The 24,238-nt window shown below is 41.0% G+C and overlaps 1 protein-coding gene across 1 annotated transcript in view; it reads left to right on the top strand.

The window, feature by feature from the left end:
* The window catches only part of SMAP1 (small ArfGAP 1), a 106,302-nt gene that overhangs the window by 451 nt on the left and 81,613 nt on the right, over window positions 1-24,238 (top strand). The gene's annotated exons all lie outside the window — the stretch shown is intronic.

Here is a 24,238-nt window from a genome sequence, read left to right on the forward strand (position 1 = left end):
CAGGAGCCGCGGGGCGGCCCCGGCCCGCGGCAGCGGCCCCGCGGGCGCCGCCGGAGGGCAGCGGCAGCAGGGGTTCGGCGCCCGGGGGAGCCGGCTCGCCCGCAGGTTGTTGCCGGCCTGTGGCCGCTTCCCCGCCCGGATGCGCCGTATTTTCGTTACGCTGAAGTCAGAAAAACCTCCTTGCTGGGGCTTATTGCAAGGACAGACCCGGCCTTTTGCTGGAGTTTCGCCGTCGCGGCCCCTTTCTGCGTTGGCAGGTGTTGAGCAGAAGTGAGTCGTGTCAGTGGGCTTTCATCGGCTGCTGGCCGATGCTTAGGAGCAGGTGCTGGATGAGTTGTGTGTTGAATGCCCAAAGTAATGAGCTCTATTTAAATGTTGACTGAGTCACATGAATGTCAGACTCTTAAGGTCTTGATGCATATCTCTAGCTAAGCTTGTAGATTTAGCTTTAGTGATGACAGATTTGTAAGCATTACAGTACTTTCAAATTTTACCTCTTTTTAGTAAAATAGTTTTATTCTGTCCAGAAGTGGATATATATTTGCATTTGTTTTTAGCTTGAGTTTGATGAATTTGAAAAGAAAAAAAAAGACATACCCCTCTTTCATGTTAAGACAAATGATTAAGATGTGTCTGTAAGTAAGATGATTGCAGAGAAATTTACTACTGTAAATATAATGCTTTCTAAATAATAATTGGGTGATGACAGTGTATGGTTAGTTCCAGAACTGCCCTGTTCAGTCCTCCTCATTACCCAAATGGAGGTTAAGTGTGGTGAGCTACTCCCAGCAACTGCACTGTCTCTTTTCAAGCCATGTGTGCTACTTCTTGACCATGAACATAAATCATGCAGTGTTTTGCATGGTGAAGAGCTGATTTTGTATATCATTTTTATGGAAACACAGAAATAAGAATTCTTTTTTTATATATATATATATACAACTTTTAGATATGGATAATATGAATTGCTCCAGAGGTGATAAAATACTCTTACTGCTTTGCAAGTAACTCTTCTTACTCCTTTTGTAGCATGGATATTTGCTCAGATTTTTGGTTACTGTGTTAGAGACTCATTGGTTATGTACTTTTTGGTGGTTGGGGGGAATCATGGTTTTATGTTTTGTGCTTTATTGACACTAGAGAATTTTGATACTTAATGCTATTCAAAGTTACTAGCTGTTCAAATTCTCTATTTATGTTGTTCCGTAGTACCAAAGCATATGCTTTGGAAGTTGATTGCTCAAAAAGAGAGTTTGGAATTCTACAACTAGTTTTTATCCACTTTTGTGAATTCTCTTTTCCTAAGTATCATCTAGTTTGCAAGTTTCCATAGTCCTTTTTGTTKGGTTTATTTCTCCACCTCAGTTCAGCAGTGCTGATACTTCCAGCCTCCTTCCTCTGCTGGTTGCGTTACTGAGTGTCTCCATGCATTTTTCTTCTGTGTTTGATGCTTCCATGCCTTTCTTTTTTATAAGATCTTTCTACCAGTTCAAACTTTGACTTGTCTCGAGTGTTGTTCCTTCTGTTCAGGTTTTGGGGTTCTAAAGCGCCTACTAATCTCTTGACCAGGCTGTCTTCTGAATTACAGTACCTGTAATTCAGTTTCCATTTTTCTAACAAATTATTTTACATAGAAGTGCAGATAGATTTTTAGATAAGGTAGCTAAAGGCCTCTTCCTGTTTTCTTATTTGCTCTTTAAACTCCTTCTTCCCTTGCCTTTCTCTGTGCTAAAGGCATTGCTTGCTTCTACCTCTCCCTAGCTCCCAGGAAATGTGACATAACTGCGCTTTGTGATATAATGTGAGTTTGGAATATTGAGAGGGTTGGGTTTTGTTTTTAGTTTTTGTATCCCCCTCCTTCTCTATCTCTTAAATGTAATGTACAAATGCCTCATCTTGTTATGTGATCTTACTTTCTGATCTCGTATGTTTTTATTAACTTCTTACAATGACAATCTGCCCTTGCCTTCCATAAAGCTTTGGCTGTATTTTACAGTAAAAAGTCTTTCCTCACTTTGTTTTGTCATGTGAGCTAGCTGCTGGGTATCTGTGTCTTTTGTGCTCCTGAAGACGCACAGCCTGAGCACTGCTGCTGTTAGTTTCTAGGCTTGCTTTTTGGGACAAATTGTTCCAGTTCTTCGAAGGGTATAATTGCTTGTTCTGGATATCCAGTCCTGGCTCTTCAGACTCCTGTAGTTAGGTAGGTACATGGCTTCCTCACAGTTGAAGGGAAGATTCTGGAAYGGTAAACTGAGCTTAGTTTCAGCTACTCAAGAGGCACTTGACTGAAATGTACTCATATACAGAGACTTTAAGTAGATTTCTGGTCTTAGATTTAGAAAGTTTCCTTTTAGGCAGGGGAGTTGTGTGAAGAATGTTGAAACTATACCCTGGAAGTCTAGATTGCTGTAAGTTTCAGGAGGCAGGCAGTGTGGAAGGAGAGGGAAAGAAATAGAGCTCTCCCCTGCCATTAAAGCATAATATCACTGTTGAACTCTTCCCTGTCTCATCATTCCATTGTTGGAACTTATTTTTGACCAAAAGAAGAAGAAAAGTGAAAGATATTCCTTTCAATTTATCACCAGATGATTTTTCCTAAGATGTTTCCCACTTATGCATGGTAGTTAAGTGCTAATGATTTTCTGATGTCTGACAAAGTTATCACAGAATCATGGGATGGTTGAGGTTAAAGATCATCTAGTCCAACACCCCTTCTCCCCCTATCTCAAACAGGGTTACCTAGAGCACGTTGCCCAGGGTTGTAGCCAGATGGCTTTTGAATATTTCCAAGGGTGGAGACTCTACAACCTCTCTGGGCAACCTGTGCCAGTGCTCTGTCACCCTCACAGTAATTAAATGTTTCCTTATATTCACACGAACCTTCCTGTGTTTCAGTTTCTGCCTGTTGCCTCTTGTCCTGTCACTTGGCACCACTGAGAAGAGTCAGGCCCCATCCTCTTGACACCTCCCCTTAAAATATTTCTAGACATTGAGAAGATCCCCCCTCAGTCWTCTCTTCYCCAGGCTGAASAGGCCCAGCTCTCRCAGCTGTTCCTCATAGGGAGATGCTCCAGCCCTCTGATCATCTTTGTAGCCTTACACTGGACTCTCTCCAGTGGTTTTATGTCTCTTTTGCAGTGGAGAGCCCAGAACTGGACACAGCACTCCAGATGTGGCCTCGCAAGGGCTGAGTAGAGGAGGAGTCACCTCTCTTGACCTGTTGGTAATGCTCTTCCYAATGCACCCCAGGAGACCATTGGCCTTCTTGGCCGCAAGGGCACGTTGCTGGCTCATGGTCAACTTGTCATCCACCAGCACTCCCAGGTCCTTCTCTGCAGAGCTGCTCTCCAGCAGGTCAGCCCCCAGCTTGTCCTGGTGCCTAGGGTTATTTCTCCCTAGGTGCATGTCCCTGCACTTTCCCTTGTTGAACCTCCTGAGGTTCCTCTCTGTGCAACTCTCCAGCCTGTCCAGGTCTCTTTGAATGGCAGCACAGCCCTCAGGTGTGTCAGCCACTCCTCCCAGCTTGGTATCCAGGACATTGATGAGTAAGTTAAACAAGACTGGACCCAGTACTGAGCTCTGCGGGACACCACTAGCTATAGGTCTCCAACTAGACTTTATGCTACTGATGACAACCCTCTGAGCTYTGCCTTTCAGCTAGTTCTCAGTCCACYTCACTCTGTAGCCTGTACTTCMWCAGCTTACCTGTGAGGATGTCATGGGAGGCACTGCTGAAAATTGTACTGAAGTTGAGGTAGACAGTCTGCTCCTTGCCCCTCATCTACCCAGCCAGTCATACCGTYGTAGAAGGCTATTGGATTGTTATGGTTAGTTATGGTTTAGCTGGTGAGTAACCTGGTAAGTTAGCTAGTAGGTAAGTTACGGTCTAGCTAGTCATAGTGCAGGGTGCTATCTGAGGCAACAATATTTAAAATAGCTCTACTCGCTCACCAAAGTCTGTGARCTGTCTAGTTGGCTATGCCTAGACTGTCACAGTCTCCTTTACCTCTTGCATCACTAAAAACATCATTTCTCCTTTCATCTCTGAACACGTTTGTGATTCCTCCCTGGGGTTCCCTATTGTCAGTTTCATTTTCTTCATCTTGGCTCCTACAGACTGGCTAAGGAAAYTGTTCAGGCTGAAATATTTACTCACACTCTCTGATGTGAGTACTAGTTCAGAACTTGCATTTTCCTTTTGTTACTGTTACTGATTGTCTTTGGAATACTGTCCATTCRGTTTCTGTGACCTTCCTCTTTTGTGCGAGCTTTAATTCTTTGTCTGTTGTCATCCTTTCTTTTGTTCAGTAGTTCTAAGTTCTGTTTTTTTTCTTCCTGTTYTTCTAATTGTTGGATTATACCTGATTACCTAATTGTTGGATTATCTTTATGCGTAACTRTGGTTGTGCTGAGTTGCAGTTGTCTTGAATCTTGTTCTGGAAAGGCTGTGCCTATTAATATTTTTCCTTCCTATGGAAAAACAGAAAAAAATGTATTCCTTCTCTGAATGTGAGTGCTAAAYTGTGGTATGACAGATACAGGAGACGCCAAGCCCTACAAATGTTGGTACCTCTGTTCAATGTTGGAAGGTGTAACTGAGACTGCGATGCTACTTGGTTGGCACTAGCTAAAAACAAACAAAAAAGCCTAATGCTTATTTTCTGAGGCCTCTAGCTTTCAGAACTAGGTTTCCGTAGGAAATGGGAGAAAAGGGATGATAGTGTACTGAAGGCCTTCTTTTGCTTGGTTTGGATTGGCTTAAATGGTCTGCTCTGTGATCTTTGAGGGATGTCTGACTCCTTAGCCTTCTGAAGGCAGAGACTTTCCCAGCACTTTCCCAGGCTTTATAGCTAAGATGTATTAAAAATAGCAAGCTACATCATTGAAATGCSTTGCATCTAAATCTGAGTTGTATCCTGTTCCTTCAGACTTCAGTGTTCTCTGGAGGTCTCTTCTTTTCTGCAGTAATTCCATTCTTAGTCAGATGTGTATATATTGGACAGAATTACAGCTTTTTGCAGCTTTGTTCTGCAGGCTTTTTGGAAGGTAGAGAGTACAGCTGAGGACACATCTGCCAGAGTAGCATGAAGCAGTGACTGGGATTGTTGCTGACTGTGTTACTTTCTGGAAATACTTTTTATTCTGTATTTACTTTATAGCTGTTGAAACAGCTGCTATGAATCTGATTGCCACTGCTAAAAATACATTGGAAGCTACCTGCTTTAATGCCATGCTATAGTTGTATGTCACCTTCAAAGTCTGAGTCTTATAACTACATAGCAAGGTTAGATGCCTCCTCTGTGGAGAAAGCCTAAAAGTCAAAGGTTCTGGAGCAGTCACGGAGATATCTGGAGTATAGACTGGGATGRTGTTTGATGGGGTGATTCTTGTGTCTATGTACTGGCTCTTTACATCCCTACGTGAACAGTCATCTATATAAGGCAGTAGATGACTTACTAGTGTTATACTGATTTCTACAAATATTAGAGATGGGTAGTAAGGCATGTAGGCAGTAACTTTRGTTATCCTGAATCTTTTAAAGAAAGAAACAACTAAAATTCCTTCTGATGCATAATTTTATGGTGCAGCTCTTCGTATTCCTTTTCTGCATATAAACCAGTAAAGCTGTCGGGRGTTGGAAGGCTTTGTATCTGCTAGGAGTAAAAAATGGATGTTTATCTGTCTGGTGAGCTGACTATGCTGAGATGCACCCTGAAGCACTACTACTTCTTCTTTTTTTCCCTTCCTTTCAATGTATAGGGACCTTAAATGTATTTTTATTGCTATTGCAGTGTTGGTGTCTGAATCTGTTGGGCAATAATAGCTCTTACAGATCTATAAAATGCAACCAAAGTCCAAAAGTTCTGCTAAGTTCYGTCAGCAATCCTTTGACTGGAGGAGGTTCATAACTTGCTATTTCTGCATACTTAGCACCTAGGTGCAACATAAGCCTGGAAGACTTCTAGCATGTTATTAGCTGGAAGCAAGGCTGGCATTACTTTGGTACTAGTGTACTGAATCAAATATCTGGGATTTGAAGTGTGTGACAAAATGTATAAGAAAATACCCCAGAAGATACCTTAGAACCTTAGGGACAGGATACTCAACAGTATCAAAGGACTAGTCAGCTGAGCCAGCAGACCTGTAAAATAAACTGAGGGTAATAAATCTAGTCTAATGTGACCACCTGTAAGTATAGGCAGTAAGACTTTGTTAGATTAGTATTTCTAATTGTTTGAACATAAGCTGTATGTTTTAAACCAATAGGAACATTTTCTAGCATAMAATGCTATAAACAGAGAGGGTATTTGAATGTTGACTTTTCTGTATGAATGGACTGGCTGCTGGAAGTCCACTTGCGAATTCRCATCTTCATTTTTACTGTAACAAAGGTAATATAACACAGAAGCTTGCAGACCTTTATGTAGACGGTTGTGGATGTTTGGGACCTTCAGAAAAGGTGAACAAATTTTGATGTCAAACGGTGGGGGTTTTTGTTGTTTGTTTTTTTTTTTTTTCTAAATGTTCACTTTATGCCTTCGTAAGACTAAGAAGCCTGATTAGATGAACTCTACCGGAATTCTGGTATAAAGGGTCAGATTGACACTGTTTGTTCAGCAAGATCAGTTGGTTTAGTCTTATTATAGAGTTAATATTTTTCAATAATTTTTAGTGGTACTACACAATTTTTAGATATCTGTATGTGCTTGAAGACTTTTTTTTTTGTCCTTTTGAAGAGTACAAAGTACAGATTTTTCTTRGTGAGGATGAGAAGAGACTGAATAGAAAATACTACAGTGCTGAGATCTGAATAACCAAAACAAATTATTACAAGTTTGGTTTCAGGTAAAGCTAATTTTATTGGAAAAATTATTATTATTAAGGAAATCTCAAACAGTAAGTCTCTTAACAGCAAAAAATATCTAGTTTAAATTGTGTAAAGAGCAAACTAGTTATCTGGAATTTCCATATTTGTTTTGATATGTTTAGCTGTTCAGGTTCAGTGTTGTTTCCTTTTTTTTTTTTTTTTTTTGTAGACAACTTAAGTCTTATATTTGATCTCTTCTGTGACTGAGAGACCAACATAACTGTGTACAGATCTCACTTTTTTGAGTCTGCTCTTGTTCACTTGTTTTGATGGCTAGTCCTTGTACTGTATTAATTTTACCTCTATTTTACTGTGCARTTCTTCCTCAGGAATTAATCTAAAGCAAAGAATTAACTTTAGCCCATTGCTTTCTGCCTGTGCAACAGCAGCTTTTGACTCTGACTCCCAATGTAAGAATGCAGCAGCAGTGTTACCCTGCTGTCAGACTGGCTGCTGTCTGCTGTCTATCTACCTTCTTGAGTGAAGGCCTTCACTGTGCTCCTCCTGAAGTGGAGAAGCTGATAAAGTAGGACAGTGGGGCAAGTGAAAGACTGTTGGATTATATTGGAAGTCAGTTCCAGAAAYAAGAACTCGGGCATAACTTTGTAGCCATATGCCAAAGTTCAGCCAGTGCATTGGTAATGGTTGGCCACTGCTCTATGTATTGTATTGCTGAATATAGTTGTGAATATCAGATGTGGCTCTAAACTTGTGTGGAACTGGAAATTGCTAGCACTTCTTTTGCAGCAGAATCACTCAGAGAAGTGCCTCGCTACTGTGAGGCTAGACTTTTTTTTAAAAAAAAATGCACGCGAGCTTAGACTGGCATATGAACAGACAAATACAACAACTGGAAGCTACCAGCTGTTAAGTGAAGCTCATTGTGGTAGGTATTGTAGCTCTTTAGCTCTTAGCAACTGGAATTGTGTTTCTTTGCCTCTTAGAGTAGTGGGAGGTCACCAGACTACTAATACTTGCTTTTTATTATTATTATTATTATGTTGTGACCTTTCTCATTCACTGAGTGGATCATGCATACACAGAAATCCTTACTTTCTTAATTTGCTGTCCTACACTCAGAAATATAGACATTGGCAGCGTCCTTTGGGTGGACTATAAAGGTTAGACAGTTTCTGAAAAATCTTTTASAATTGGTGGTGTTATAAAAACCATATTCTTACTGTCTACAGCACAAGACATTCCAGTTCTTTGTTCAGGGCAACTAGAGTCTCTGTTCTAATGATACCTAAGTTATGGTTCTGTTTCYTGTTGCTGCTGATGCCAGAAATTAAAGCCAGTCTCTGCTTTGTGCCTGTATCTCCTTTTGCAGAACTTAAATTGATGCTTTCCTGTGAATACTGGTTCCCTCTCTGTTCTAAAAATTAGGTAGCTTTTAAGAAAGAGCAGCTGCCATTCACCCTTAAGAAATGCTTGTCAACAATACAGAGGAAGCAATTAGATATGTGTAYGTGATAAGTAGACTCTTAGGGAGGTGCCTTTCCTGGAGAGATATATCCCTCTTTAATCCAGATTTCCCTATGCAGTTTAAGAGTCAATTATAAGCCATTGACTCATGMGGTAATGGGAGGTTAACTTAGCTCAAGTGTGGTAGATCTTGTTAGACTGGCTCATTGTTGAACCCATAGCTACTTGAATTCTGTCTCACCTTTCTGAAAATACTGTTATCATTTACTACAGAAGAATTCAAATGGGTTAAGACTGAGACTTTACTGTTTTTTTTTCAGCTGAGGCAGCAAGACATTAGGCTGCTTGTGTGGACATTAAACTTTGGACATCAAGTAGCCTTTACCTGAATAGAATAGGACCTCTTAGGAGTATCCTTGTTTGCTCTCATGAACTTTCTTGTAAAACAGTTATGCCAAGTAAACTGTCAAGACTTGGCTGTTCGTATTCCCCTCTTGCCAGTTTAACTGAGGTACCTATAATATACCGCTATGTGAACTAGCATTTGAGGGCAGCATTCTGTGAATGTCAGTTGCATGTTGTTTCACTGATCATCTTTCTAGGGAAGATAACAGCATGCTTTAATTTCAAACGCTTATCAAAAGGAACAAAGCCTGGAGAAGATTTCAACAGCCTGTAAAAATATGTAGCAAGACTTGCATAGGTTCTTATCTCTGTTTTTTGTTTTTTAACCTTGAGGGAGTAGTAAAAAGATCTAGTATAAATCCTAGAACCATCYTGAGATGGCTATAGTCTCGTAGGGGTGTGTGTGTGTGTGTGTTAATTCAGTACTGTTTGTTTCTGGCTAATAAAAACCTATAATCAAAAGACTGCGATGAAGTTATTTAGCCTCAGATTGAGTTTCATCAGTTGGCCAGCCAGGGTCTCTAGCAATATTACTGCAGTAACTCTTTTGCAGTTCTCTTTTGTGCTCATTAACTCTGTGTTTTCCTGGGTTCCAGCTAGTTTTTGTAGACTTTTGGATATGCTTTCCTTGATCTTGCCAGTGAGAGGGAACGACTTGTGGAGCAGACAGATCCTGTGGCTCAACAGCAGGTTGCACCGCTGTTGCTAACAAGCGTGGTGTTGTGGGTTTTTTTGTTTGCTTTTTTTCTTTTTTGACTATGGGACCCTTTTTGAGAATTAAGGGCTGCAGGGAAGCATCTTTGCCCTTAGGCTGGCCAACCTGGTGAGGAGAGCTTTTAACTAGTAACAATAGCAGAGGGATAGGGTGGCCAACAATTAGGTGAGGAAGTGCTGGACCAAGCTGGCAAGCAAAGGGTGCAGGCTGAGGTAGATAGGAGACCTGATCAACAGAACAAGGCTGAAAGGGGCTCACCTCAAGTATATGCACATAAATAAGTATGGCAGAACTTTCATTCAGGAATCTCAGACCCTGAGACTAGTGGGAAAGTCTGAAGCAAAGGTGATTTACCCACAGTGGATGAAGATCAGGTTAGGGAACACTTAAACTAAATGAACACAAGCCTGTGGGACCTGATGGGATGCTGGCACAAGTGCTGAGGGAGCTGGCTCGTGGTTATCTTGAAAAGGTCATGGCAAATGAGGGAGGTTCTGAGGACCCAAAGAAAGAAAATATCACCTATAGCTGCAGGAAGGGCAGGAAGGAGGATCTGGGGAGCTACAAGATGATCAGCCTCACCTTGATCCCTCAAAGTGATGGGGCAAATAATCCTGGAAGCTGTTTACAAACTTTTGAAGGACAAGAAGGTGATCAAAAGTCATCAGCATGTAATTATGAAGGGAGAAATCATGGTTAACCAACCYGATAACTTTTTGCCATGAGATGACTGATTTGGTGGATGAGGGGAGAGCAGTGCATATTGTTTTTGTTGGCTTTAGTAAGGCTTTTGACACTGTCTCACATAACTAGTCTGTACTTCATCAATTTGTCAATGAAACTTAAGTAGACGGTGAGGTAGTTTGAAAACTGGCTGAACTGAGTTCAGAGGGTTGTGATCAGCAACACGAAGTCCTGCTGGAGGCCAATCAGTAGTGGTAAACCCAAGGAGTCAGTACTAAGGCTGATGTTTAACCTGCTTATTAATGAGTTGGATGATGGGACAGAATGTTCCATCAGCCAGTTTGCAGATATTACAAAACTGTAAAGAGTAGCTGACAGAGTAGATTGCTGTGCTACCATTCAGAGGGACCATGACAGCCTGCAGAAATGGGTCAATGAGAATCTCAAAGTTCAGCAAAGGGAAGTGCAAAGTTCCTCCCTGAAGGAGGAATAAGCCCATGCACTGGTACAGGCTGAAGCCAGCCAACTGGAAAACAGCTTTGCAGAAGAGACCCTGGTGGTCTGGTGGATGAGAGRTTCTCTTGCCTTTGTGGCAAAGAAGGCCAGTGATATCCTGGGCTGCATTAGGAAGAGCATTGGCAGCAGATTGAGGAAGGTGATCCTTCCCCTCTACTCGTCCCTGGTGAGGCCATACCTGGAGTGCTGTTTCCAGTTCTTGCTCCCCAGTATGAGAGAGACATGGACACGTTGGAGGAAGTGCAACAGAGTAATGACAGTGATGAAGGGATTGGAGTATGTTGTGGARGGAAAGGCTGAGGGAGCTGGGATTGTTTAGCCTGGAGAAGAGAAGGTGGTGTGTGGGGTGGTGTTGGGGGCAGGTGTGCCTGAGTCGCTAGGAGAGGCTGTGTGGTCTCCATTCTTAGAGATGCTCAAAACCCAGCTGGACAAGTTGGTAAGTAACCTGCTGTAGTTTACCACTGCTTTGAGCAGGGAGCTTGGTCTRCATAATCTCCAGGGGKGTCCCTTCCGTCTACATAATCTCCAGGGGGGTCCCTTCCAACCTAAAGTATTGAAGGCCTGATTCTGTTGTTGCATTTGTCACTTGTGACCTGGTAGAATGTCCCCCTGGATATGTTACTGTAACTGTTAATTTGTGTTCCTCTGGCTACAGGAGCCAGATGTCTTTGTGTTCTGGCATTGCAGTTTGGAGAGAAAGGACTCAAAGATTCAGAGAGCATCCTTGCACTGAAAGTTTTTGGTAGCTGTGGATATGGAAATATAGAGACCACTAATTCTCATGGATATGGAGAAAAGTGTGTGTGTCTGTGGGTTTTCTTTTGTTATTTATTTATTTATTTTTTTTAAAGTATGAGAAGTGAAAGATTTAGTCAGAAAGTTAGCCTGTTATCTCAGTAAGCCTACATCTCTGACTACTTCCTATCCCTCCTTTTGAGGAAAAGTATTTATTTCCTATAGATTATTTTGGCACATGGAGGAAAAAGGGTTGAGAAATGTAGTTCAGTCCTGGTTACAGTGAGGCTGTGGTTGGTGATGTGTGATGCATAGTTGCTTAGCAACACTGCGCCTTTCTAACTTTGCAGGTGTTACTTGAAGGAAGAGCAGTTCTGTTTCTTAAAGCTATGCCTGACTGCGATTGTGTGGAAGAAAACATAYCCACTATGACTAGGCAATTGTCTCTGTTGCCTCGATGAGAAAGAGAATTTGATATTCTATGTTTGATTATTATTTGCCAAACTCTTCTTGGGCACTAACTCACGCTTTTAAGGAAGAGGAAGCAAGAATCTATTATGCAATTTTGCATAAGGATGAAGCTTGATGTTACAGGTGTTCTCTAGTAGGATTAAAGGCAATAGTAGTCCTACAGGAATTTCTGCAAAAGGAGATGGAAGTGATTTATTGTGTGTGTGTGTAATTCTTAAATGCAGCTCAACTTGCAGGTAAATTCAAAACATAGTAGTGAGTGGCAATTGGGTTTGAGATTCTATAAAATAAACTCTTCAGCATCATATCACTTGGGTTCAAATTTGTAATTAGGAACAATTTGCAGGAACAACCAGTATAACGGTAAGTGACAATGATTTTTTTTTTTTAATGTGGAAACTGACTTTCCCATTAAGGTATACATTTATGGGATATTTGTTCAATTGTCTGTTACCAGTAGATGACACCAAAAATATCTCAAGCTTTTTTTCAAGCATAGCAAACATCATAGTTAGCACTCGCCCCTTCTAATGCTTTTAGCAGAAATATGCTTGTGCATTTGAGCTCCCCTCTAAGGGGCTGGTGAAACAGAACAGTCACGCTAATAATGCAGATCTGACTGGAAGCCTTTTGTCTGTGGTCTCATTACCAAGTAATATCCAGATGGTTATTTTCTACTCTAAATATGCTGACTGTCTGGAGGGTTGCTTACTTGATTCAGAAAAAATTCTGTCATTCCCCTTGGTTAATAAAAGTTATGAAGCCTTACTTATTTTTTCTGGTCATTCTGCCACCCTTAACAAACAGCATCTGAAAGAAATGATTTTAAATGCCCCTTCACACTTGTATTGTTCACTGTAATTTTCATTAAATATATGTATTCATACAATTCTTATTCAGAAAGATTACTCCAAAAATAACTTGCTTATATATCAATAAAATTCTGTCAACTGTTTCACCTTAAATAAGGCACTCTGAAATACAATAGAAGAAATCCAGGCTCAAGATCACATGCTAGGGGATCCTTYGAAGGTGTAGGACTGCGCTTTGAGAGTTGATACTTCTCAAGCAACCTGAATTCCACTTCAAACATATACTTCGAGCTTTTTAATTCCAAGATAAATGCAGCTGACTATTTTGTTATATTTAATATGTTCTCGTAGCTTCTGAAGGAGAGTCTTTTGAGGAGAAACTTCTTACACTTGCAGCTTGTTGTTCTGCTATTGAGGTAGTAATCACTTTGGAAAAATAACTTTTTTTTTCAAACCAAAATTGCTTGAGATCAGATTTTTCTYATGTGAAGCAATATCCAGTTATGACAACTCATTACATGCAGGAAAAACCCTAATCCTTAAAAATAAACTTCTCTTCCTTCAGCAGTCAGGTGTAGCTGATTCCATGGTAAATAATATCTGAATGCTGGTGATAAATTCTCCATCAGGCATGCTTAAAATGTTATGAAAGATGCTAAAATATTTAAGAAATATAATTCAAGTGAATACTGKTAATCCGGGGCCATGTCAGAGAGGAAGCACCACAGTTCTGGGAAGCAAGAGGATGTCTTTGGAGAAAATGTGAGGCTTACTTCAGCCTTGCATATAGTATGATAAAATTCTGATTAGATGTAAGGATTTACTTTTTCATTTTATTCTTAAACCATGAGGTGGTCAAATACTGCAACAGGTCACCCAGAAGGGGTGGGAATATTCCCCCCAGAGAAGGGGCGAATATACTTCAGTGATGCTCAAGACTGAACTGAACAAAGGCCTGAGCAGCCTGATCTAATTAGATCTGCTTAAAGTCACAGTTCAGTCTAAATGGTCTGAAGAGGTCCATTCCTACATAAATTATTCCTTTAATAAGGAATATTTTCATTCCTTATTAAAGGAATAATTTCATTCCTTGATTGAGAAATGAGCCAGCAATGTGCCCTTGTGGCCAAGGAGGCCAATGGGATCCTGGGGTGCATTAGGAAGAGCATTGCCAGCAGGTTAAGGGAGGTGATCCTTCCCCTTTACTCAGCCCTTCTGYGAGGCCACACCTGGAGTGCTGTATCYAGTTCTGGRTTCCCCACTACAAGAGGGTCATGGAGCTATTGGAGTGAGTCCAGCAAAATGCTACTAAGATAATGGAAAGACTAGAGCATCTCTCCTATGAAGAGACAGGAGGAATTGGAGATCTCAGTGCAGTTGTGGAGACATGGTGGGATAGCTTGCATGACTGGAATGCTGTTTTGGATGGCTTTGTGCTTTAGGAAAGACAGGCCAGGAAGGCGAGGTGGTGGAGTTGCTCTTTATGTGAGAGCAACTGGAATGTATTGAGCACCGCCTAGGGGTGGATGAAGAGTGAGTTGAGAGCTTATGGGTAAAGATTAAATGGCTAACATGGGTGACAGTGTTGTGTTTACTGCAGGCCACCTGATCATGAAGAAGTCAATGAGGCCTCCTACAAACAGCTGGAAGTAGCGTTGTGATCACAGGCCCTGGTTCTCATGGGGGACTTCAACCACCATGATATCTGCTGGTACAAMACAGCTGTGGACAACACAGCTAGGCACAAACAGTCCAGGAGGCTCCTGCAGAGCATTCATGATAACTTCTTGACACAAGTAGTGGAGAAGCCAACAAGGAGGGATATGCTTCTGGACCTTGTACTAACAAACAAAGACAGACTGCTGGTACTAGTTGGAGATGTGAAGGTTGGGGGCAGCCTTGGCTGCAGTGACCATGAGACAGTGGAGTTCAGGATCCAGTGTGGAGGAAGCAGGGCAATATGTAGGATTGCAACCTTGGACTTCAGGAGAACGGACTTTGGCCTCTTCAGGGACCTACTTGCAGGAATCCTGTGGGTTAGGGTACTAGAAGGAAGGGAAGTCCGGGAGAGCTGGCTAGTATTCAGGCATCACTTCCTCCAAGCTCTAGAATGGTGCATCCCAATGAGCAAGAAGTCAAGAAAAGGGAGCAGGAGACCTRTGTGGATGAGCAAGGAGCAAAACTCACAGAACCAGAAAGCAGAAGCAGAGGCAGGCTACTTGGGAGAATTATAGAAAAGCTGTCAGAATATGCAGAGATGTGGCAAGGAAGGCTAAGACCCATTTGGAATTGAGTCTGGCAGGGGATGTTAAGGACAACAGGAAGGGCTTCTTCAGATACATTGGTAACAAAAGGAAGACTATGGAAAATGTGGGCCCACTGCTGAAAGGGGTGGGTGCCCTGGGTACAGAGGATACAGAGAARGCAGARTTACTGAATGCCTTCTTTGCTTCAGTCTTCACTGCTAAGGGCAGCCTTCCGGAATCCTAGAGCCTGGAGACAAGAGAGAGAGTCTAGAGAAAGGAGAACTTCCCATTGATCTAATTCAATTCTCCTTGAGATTACTTATGCAAACTTGACATCCACAAATCCATGGGTCCCAATGGGATGYGCTCACAGGTGCTAAGGGAGCTGGCAGATACTACTGCTAGGCCACTCTCCATCATATTTGAGAGGTCCTGGAGAACTGGAGAGGTGCCTGAGGACAGGAAGAAAGCCAGTGTCACACCAGTTTTCAAGAAGGACAAGAAGGAGGACACCAGGAAACTACAGGCTGGTCAGCCTCACCTCCATCCCTGGAAAGGGGATGGAACAGCTCATCCTGAATGTCATCTCCAGGCAGGTGGAGGAAAAGAAGGTGATCAGGAGTAGCTAGCATGGATTCACCAAGGGGAAATCCTGCTTAACCAACCTGATAGCCTTCTCTGATAGAATGAGTGGCTGGGTAGATGAGGGGAGAGTGCTTGTGTACCTTGACTTCAGCAAAGTCTTTGGMACTGTCTCCCATCACATCCTCCTAGAGAAGCTCAGGAAGTGTGGATTAGATGAGTGGACGGTGAGGTGGATTGAGAATTGGCTGAAGGGCAGAGCTCAGAGGGTCATCATCAGAGGCACGGAGTCTAGTTGGAGACCTGTGGCTAGTGGCATCCCCTGGGGCTCAGTACTGGGTCCCGTTCAGCTTACTCATCAGTGACCTGGATGAAGGGACAGAAGTGCCTCCTCAGGAAGTTTGCTGATGATACCAAACTGGGAAGAATGGCTGATGTATCAGAAGGCTGTGCTGCCAGTTAGAGAGATCTAGAGAGCTGGGCAGAGAGGAACAAAGGGAAGTGCAGGGTCCTGCACTTAGGAAGGAATAACCCTAGGCACCAGTACTAGCTGAGGGTTGACCTGTTGGAAAGCAGCTCTGCAGAGAAGGACCTGGGAGTRCTGGTGGACAAGTTGACCATGAGCCAGCAATGTGCCCTTGTGGCCAAGAAGGCCAATGGTATCCTGGAGAAGAGTGTTGCCAGCAGGTTGAGGGAGGTGATCCTGCCCCTCTCCTCAACCCTGTTGAGGCTGTGTCGTGGGGAGTCTCCAGCACTCCAGATAAGAGAGACAGGAACTGCTGGAAAGAGTCCAGTGTAGGACTATGAAGATAACTAGAAGACTAGAGCATCTCTCTTATGAGGAAAGACTTCAAGAGCTGGGACTCTTCAGCCTGGAGAAGAGAAGACAGGGCGGTGGGGGGCGGGGAGAGAGTCTTATCAATGGGTATAAGTATCTGAAGAGAGGATGTCAAGGGGGTGGGGACGGACTCTTCTCTGTGGTGCCAAGTGATACAACGAGAAGCAATGGGCACAAAATGAAACGTAGGAAGATCTGTCTGAACATAAGACAACACTTAATTGCTGTGATGGTGACTSAGCACTGGAACAGGTTACCCAGAGAGGCTGTGGAGTATCCACGCTTGGAGATATTCAAAAGCCATTTGGCAACATGCTCTAGGTGACTCTGTATCAGCAGGTGAGGATTGGACTGGATGATCTTTAAAGGTCCCTTCCAACTTCAACCATTTTGTGATTCTGAGAAATACAGCAGCTGTATCTCTTAAAGAGCAGGGACTGAGGCAAAAGTGCTGCGTGAGATGTGTAAGCTCTGTGGAGTGGCCCAAACCCTCTTATAAGGATGGGTATTGAAGCACTCCAATTTCTCACCTCTTTGCTAGGGCTTAGGGAAGAACTGCAGTGCGGTATATAGGACTGGCATGCAAGCTCTTCCTGGGGATTGGTAGGAAGAATCTGGGTTCATTCTGATAAACTTCAAAGCAGGAGCGGCTTGATTCTACTCCCTTCGACCTGCTCCTTTCCATGATCTTGCATTAAGCTTTCATGTCTGTGAAAGGGTAATAGTACTGTTCCAGTAATACTCAGGGATCAACCAAGACTGGAGCTGCATTTACATAATAAACCATTCCTGCACCTTAATAATGCAGTATACTAGTGTTTGTGGAGGAGAACAGACTGCAGGGAAGAGTGGAAAATATAGCACAAAAATATACTTAATCTAGTCTGTTTACTTGCAGGGAGTGTGAGGGAAGATAGTATGTGGGGTAGGCAAGAAAGTCTTAGCAGTGAACATGGAGAAAGTCAGTACAACAAACTAAATGACCAATATTGCATGTGATTTTAGTCTATTTCTACTGTCCAGAGACTAGAATTCAGCCCTCTGTTTCTTGTTTGCAAACTCAGGTTTCTGGTTCCTCTGTGCGTTTTTTCCAAATGCAGGTTCACATGGGAGAGGGCATGGGGGTGACCAGCTATTTATCTGCTTGTAAGGAGTGCAGCATGTAGGAGGAGGCTACTGAGGGCTGCGCAGAGGGGGCTGGCTGGGGGGCTTTGCTTTAGCAGTCTACTCAAATACAACTGAAGAACAAAAATGGTAGAGGAAAGCTGAAGTAATGCAATTACTAGATATAAATGGYGAATAAAGACAATTTTTCTTTCTTCTTGTTAGTTTATGGCAAGCAGGCTGTATTATAAACTGAACTTGCAAACAATATTGACTTATTTCCTAGTTTTCTGTCATGGTTAACTGCAGAAAAATCTACAGGAAGGGAAAAACTTCTATTGCTGACTGAAGACTTTCACAGCAGATGCTTTATGTAACCTTTATCTTGTGTCGGGCTACACAGGAGGACTCTTGCTGTACATACTGATAGAGTAGCATAGTATTTTTTTTATGTCAGTGATACTGATGAAAGTAGTTGATAGCTTAGCTATCACCTTATAAAATTATTCTAAGATTTTGTTTGCTATTCCCCAAATTTTTTCATTTGTAGAGAAGGACACTTAAATTGTACCAAAAAAAAAAAAAAAAAAGTACTGGGGGGAAGGGGCGGGAGGAAGCCTGTCAGCTGTTCCCTGCTATTTCCTTGCAAGGGAATAATTGTAGTCAAGATCAACTCCAGAAACTTGCTGTCAGTACTCTAATATGCCACAGAAATTTCTCTTTTTAGAAAGTGTATCAAATGCTACTAACAGGCAGTGTATACTTGCACACCTTATTCTTGTAGCTTGAACTGGCCCTAGCATTGTTTTTTTCTTTACAAGTAAACAGACTGAATAAAATTAGAGTACTGCTTCTTAGCTAAAGTTGAATTTGATATCCAAAGCTATTAGCTTTTTGAATCTGAGACTGGTAATTCTCGCATTTCTGGTCCTTAAGGAGTGACTTTACTTTCTAGAGGGTGTGCTGTGGCATCCTAGTGTCCCACMGGAGTGGTAGGAATACTGTGGCCTTTGGTAACCAGGCTTGAGGCTGGCAGGCGTGATCCACAGCCAAGGATCAGGAGCTGCCCTCTGACAGTTCAGTAGCCTGTTATGATCCTGCTTGCCTATCTCTACTGGGCGTTCAGGATGGTTGGGGRAATCTGCAACGTGCAACACTTCCGATCCAGGAACATGAAATTTGGGAAGTGCTGCTTTAAAGGAAAATTTTGTTTATGGTGTTTTTCTTGTTTGTTTTGTTTTTTTTTTGAGTTAGATTTATGCCTGCATCAAAAAAGGTGTTTTGATAAGAAAGGTATTCTGCTTACATCCTGTCATCTTAGAAATAAGATCGATAGTAGACTTTAATGTCATCTTGGGGAACAGCCCCAAAGCTGTTCTTGATATTCCTTTTGTCTTTATATCGCTTTACATGAAGAGTGATCAGCTATGTATGGGATATGAGCTTATAACTCCACAGTAAACTGGAAGTATTCTATTATTTTTTGGCTAACAAGTTTGTTGGCATTTGTGTAATATCATCAATTTGGTGAAATTATTTTTGATTTTTTTAAAAAAAYGAATTTATTTACAATATTATTCAGTCAGAACTCAGATTTCTAGTAACTGACTTTATTATAAGGACAGGACACTTCTTAATCCTATCATTTTGTTATAGAATTACAAGATTTCTTATTCTAATATCTGTTTGACAGAAGCAAAAGGCTATTCATCTCAGGAATAAACTGAATTCTATTTCCTGTATGTGCCTGGTATCTGTAACTATCCAGCTCTCTGGTTTATAAAGTAAATTTTTTTCATATTCCTAATTTAAAACCCTTGAAAACAGGAAACTTTTGATATTTGATATTTGACATGGTTTATGACTCAAGTGTATTCTGTGAACTGAAGTTGTATCTACTTTAAGTCTGAATTCTTGCTAATTTTTATTTAAGCTTTAAGTTGTTATCAAGTGAGCCAGCTGAATTAGAAATATTTAATTCTGCAGCTTAAACATATAACTGAATGAGCATTCATGCCAGTCACTACTCTCTCCTTCTAGTGAAGATTGCATACAGCTCCATGAACGGGGATGCTCTCCTACTCTCTTTAGAACACTTATTTTTTTCCCCCCAATTATTGATGCTATTGAAGCAAACAGGTCAAAAWTATTGAAGGAATAATTGGAACTAGCTAATATGGATTTCTCCCTAGTCAAGTTCTAGAGGTGGGATAGTCCAGAGGAAACGTTTCATTCAGAATATTTCTACATGGCTTCTTTGGAGTTATGAATAGGATTGAGCTTAATGGTTCTATGGGTGACTATTTCATGAAAAAGTTATGCAAGGAGCCATAACAGACAAGACAAATTTGTGGGAATTCTGCTGATGAATTTTTTTTGATGAAACTTATCAAATTTTGGTTAAAAAATGATGTATGTGAACATTGTGTTCCTGCTCTTGGAATAGATCTTGAACTGCACGGTGCTTAGCCATTATCTTGACAGGACTCTGCAGCAGTGTATTTGGTTGCTTGAACTTGGTGCAGTTGAGTTTAATTGTTAATAGTTGAGTTTCAGATTGTTTTAAAACATCTCCACTCTTGACCGAACTAACCCCTCTGTACATGCTTTTTTTTTGATGCAGCAGGTTTTAAGTTTACTCTTAAATTTTGATCTTGATTATCAAAATGCAGGCTTAGTAAGTCAGTTGGAAGAGACTTCTAATACCTCTATAGATCTGTTTGAGCTGCAGCCTTTTGTTGCCTTTGCTTATATAGAACAGCATTTTGCTGTGTTCTTATACTTTTGTATCTGAAGACCATAGGAAGACTGTATTTGCARTTTTCCCAGTCTTAGACTCTGGAGGCAAAGTAAGGAAGTTTTACCTACTTTAGAGCTACTTTAAAGGTACATCAAAGTTAATGTCAGGGAATAGATGTGCCATAAAGCTGCTTCAGGCTATTTATTCTTTTTAATCGGAAATTAATTCAGTGTATAAAGAGGTAGGTAGATATTCCCATATCARTAGACTCAAAAAGTAAAGGTTCAAGGTCCTTGAAGAGCATTTTGTGTGAAAATAAAGATCGCATACTGTGGTTCTTGCTTAGTTCTCTTGACTTTAAGACTTTTATACATCTTCTGTGTGAAAGGCCTGTTCTTGACAGTGTCTGAAATATTTCTTCCTGGCTTCTTATTACCATTTTGAAGACTAATATACGATTAAAACTGTGGGCTTTGTGTGTGTGAAAGTCCATAAATCATAGTATGGAAGTGGTGGATAGAGGTCTGCTTCTTTTGGGGAGAATGACACAGCCTCAAATGAAAAMTGAAGGAGGGGATCTTTCAAGTATCAGGGTTATACTAGAATGGACAATAGTAGATTTTATTGGTTTTGAGCACTGTAAGACCACCTTGACTTTAATGTTGATCCCTTGCATTTTATGTTTTGTGATGAGAAACTCAAAGGAGTTGCTATAGTTCCCTCTTGTTCATGAGAGATGGGGTTTATTGTGTTATGTAGCTGTTCTTGTATTGAATTACGAAATAACTGCTACTTGCAAAGCAAAGGAGGAAGAGGGGCATCTTGAAGTATAATAATTCTGGAGTTGCACTGATGATCTTTTTTTTTTTTTTTCTGATTCTTAACTCTGAAATTACAGCCATTTCTGGAAAATGTTCATTGATTAAAACCTTGAATATCAGAACACTTACGTGCCGCTAACTGCGTGTGGGAGTAATGCAGATGGAGAGCAGTATATGCGCATGCCTATACTGATGCAAACCCCAAGACTTTTTGGAAAGTCTTGGGTGAAAAAGTAATAGCATTTAGGAACTGGACAGGATGAGTCAAGAGAGATGTGCAAATCTGTGTGCAGTTAAGTCACTGTTCCACAAGATGGAGCCATTTATTTGACAAAAAGTCCATCAACAAAGAGCAGAATATGGGGAACAGAAATGAATTCAGGTAGCTTAAGTGTACTTWATAGTCAGAAGGTAGGCAGGGAAAAGTTTAGGTGAATGGAAGAATTACAGAATTGTAGTCTGGCAGATGTCCTAAAAGATGTTAGCTCAAGAGAAGTTTGCTACCGATTATTTTGAGATGCATAGCAGTTAAAATAATGTGTAATAGAACTTACTGGACTTCATTCCTTGTGTAATGACTGCTTAGTAACTGCAATAGTCTAAAACCACAACTAACTTTAACTGTCTCTGTAATATAAAATATACTTAGATTTAAAGCTTTGACAAGCTTGCTTTCTTTCTTTCTTTCTTTCTTTTTTTTTAATTAAAGATTTATCTCAAACTTAATAGTCTCCTGGCTGTTTTTATAAATGTAGTTCAAGGGGTGCACAGTAGTTTGTAGAGGTGTAAAGTAGTCACCCTTTCCTTTGATAACAAATATAAAAATGAAGGGCCATGTGCTTACCCTTTTCCCCAATTCTAACTTCTGTTTGCTCCCTGTAAGTTGGCGAGAAATTTAGTAAGCCTGGATGTTTTCAGTATTAGCTGTTATTAAAGAAACCTGAGCAGATGGTAGTGGAGAGGAGAAACTGAATTATTGTGGTAAAGGAGGCAATCACTATCATTCTCCTACTTTGCAGTCATATCTGCAGAAATCTTATGCTTGCTCCTTTGTGGAATTCTGCCATATTCTGTTGCTTTTTTTTCCTTTTGTCTCTCATTTTTATGCCTCTATGCCATTTTTAACTTTTTATATATATATATATATATATATATATATATATAAAAACTGGTTTATATGGGAAGTACTGCTACTCCTGCCTTAGTCTTTTTCCTCTAGCCTATAGCCTTTTTTTGCTGATTTCTTACTGGAGCGGAAGATGTATATTTGATGACTAAGGTATATAAAGCAGTTTAAAAAAAATTATGCTGACTAATTCAAAGGAAGAGGTAAGACGTTCTTTCATACTGTATTGATTGCTTGGACTCGTGTAGTTAGTATGACTTTTATATAAACGGCTTTAAGCTGTTTATTGCTTTAACTTTAGACAGCTGAAATCTGCTCTKGAGATGTTCTCATTTTTTTGGTTGCTGTAGATACTTTGCAAGCAGGGAGAATATTTTGTTCAATAACTATACCAATGTAAAACCTTTAGTGTGAGTGGAAAAATTCTCTTCAGATTATTTTTTTTAARTTCCTAAGTTATCTAGCAATCCTAAAACTTGGACATGCCTGGAAATGTTGTYTTGTGGTTACGTACTCCCTTTGTTCTGAAAGGCTCAATGTCCTGAGAAAAAAAGACTTCTTAAATACTCTAGATGTGTCACAGTTAGTGCTGTATTTCTGCATGTTCAGTTGAATTCCAGTTCTTGCTCACTTGACTTACTGAATTCTTGAATACAAAATTACCACAGGAGTGGGAAATATCACTTGTTCTCCATATAACATGTAATATACAAGAATCCAGATTAATTTGTGTGAAGCTCTATAACTACTCAAATACATGCCTCCTCTTAATTGTMTAAAAAGCTTGCACTTTTTCTGTTTTAATTTCAAATCAAAACCTAATCACTGTCAGCTTTTTAAGAAGGTAACTGAATTACAGCTGCAAAATAACACTAAATGTGTATAAAATCTCCTGGTCTCTTTATTAGTATTCATTCTAATCTGAATGGCTACTTAAATTGTTTACTATGTGAAAACATCTTAAGAGAGGTTGTCAAGTGTTCACCTTGTTCACTACCAATGACCTAACACATTCAAAATCTTRGTGAATTTTCTGGAAAGTAGCACATACCTTTCACAGCTGACCTTATTTAGCTGCATGTTAAGCATTCAAAAGCAAATTGAAGYCTAATCAGTAGGCAAACAATGGTGAAAAGCAGGAAAAGTTTAGAAAAATGAGAACTGGACTTCTGTCTCGGAAGCAGCAGTCCGCCTTTGGATTACTGGCAGGTTTTCTTGATGTGTCATGACAGTGTTCCAAAGGCTTGCTGGGCTACTAGAATAGACCAGAATGAACCCATAGCCATGTGACCTTGCCCAGCTCTGAAAATTACCTTTTTTCCTTATGTTATCTTTAGCAAAAGATGAAAGAGGTTGCAAATACTTTTAAGCAGCTGAACTGTTAGTCTACCCATTCCTTAAGTGACTGAAGAAAGTGAAGAAAGTACCTAAAGTATTTTTCTTTTTTTAATCCAATATCCATTGATAGTGGTGCAACAAGCTGAAGTGCAGCTCAGCTTGCAGATTTGAAGAAACTGTGGAATACTCTTCAAGTGAGAAGCTTGTGTTCACAGAATCACAGAATGGTTGAGGTTGGAAGAGACCTCTGGAGATCAGCTAGTCCAGCCTCCCTGCTCAGCAGGATCACCTAGACCATTTTAGACAGGGTTGCATCAAGGTGAGCCTTGAATATCTCCAGAGCAGGAGACTCCCAACCTCTCTGGGCAACCTGTGCCAGTGCTCTGTCACCATTAACAACAAAAATTTTCCTTATATTCAGATGGAATTTCCTGTGTTTCAGTTTGTGCCTGTTGTCTCTTGTCCTGTTTGGCACCACTGAAAAGAGTCGGGCCCCATCCTTTTGACACCTCTCCTTAAAATATTTCTAGACATTGATAAGATTCCCCCCTCAGTCTTCTCTTCCCCAGGCTGAAGAGGCCCAGCTCTCGCAGCCATTCCTCCTAGGGGAGATGCTCCAGTCCTCTGGTCATCTTTGTAGCCCTATGCTGGACTCTCTCCAGTGGTTCCATGTGTCTCTTGCAATGGGGAGCCCAGAGCTGGGCGCAGTATTGAGATGAGGCCTCCCCAGGGCTGAGTAGAGGGGCAGGATCACCTCCCTGGAATTGCTGGCAACACTCTTCCCAATGCACCCCAGGAGACCATTGGCCTTC

This window comes from Rhea americana, unplaced genomic scaffold (assembly GCF_003343005.1).
Source record: "Rhea americana isolate MKP2758 unplaced genomic scaffold, rheAme1 scaffold_45, whole genome shotgun sequence".
In the NCBI taxonomy this organism is placed as follows: Eukaryota; Metazoa; Chordata; class Aves; order Rheiformes; family Rheidae; genus Rhea; species Rhea americana.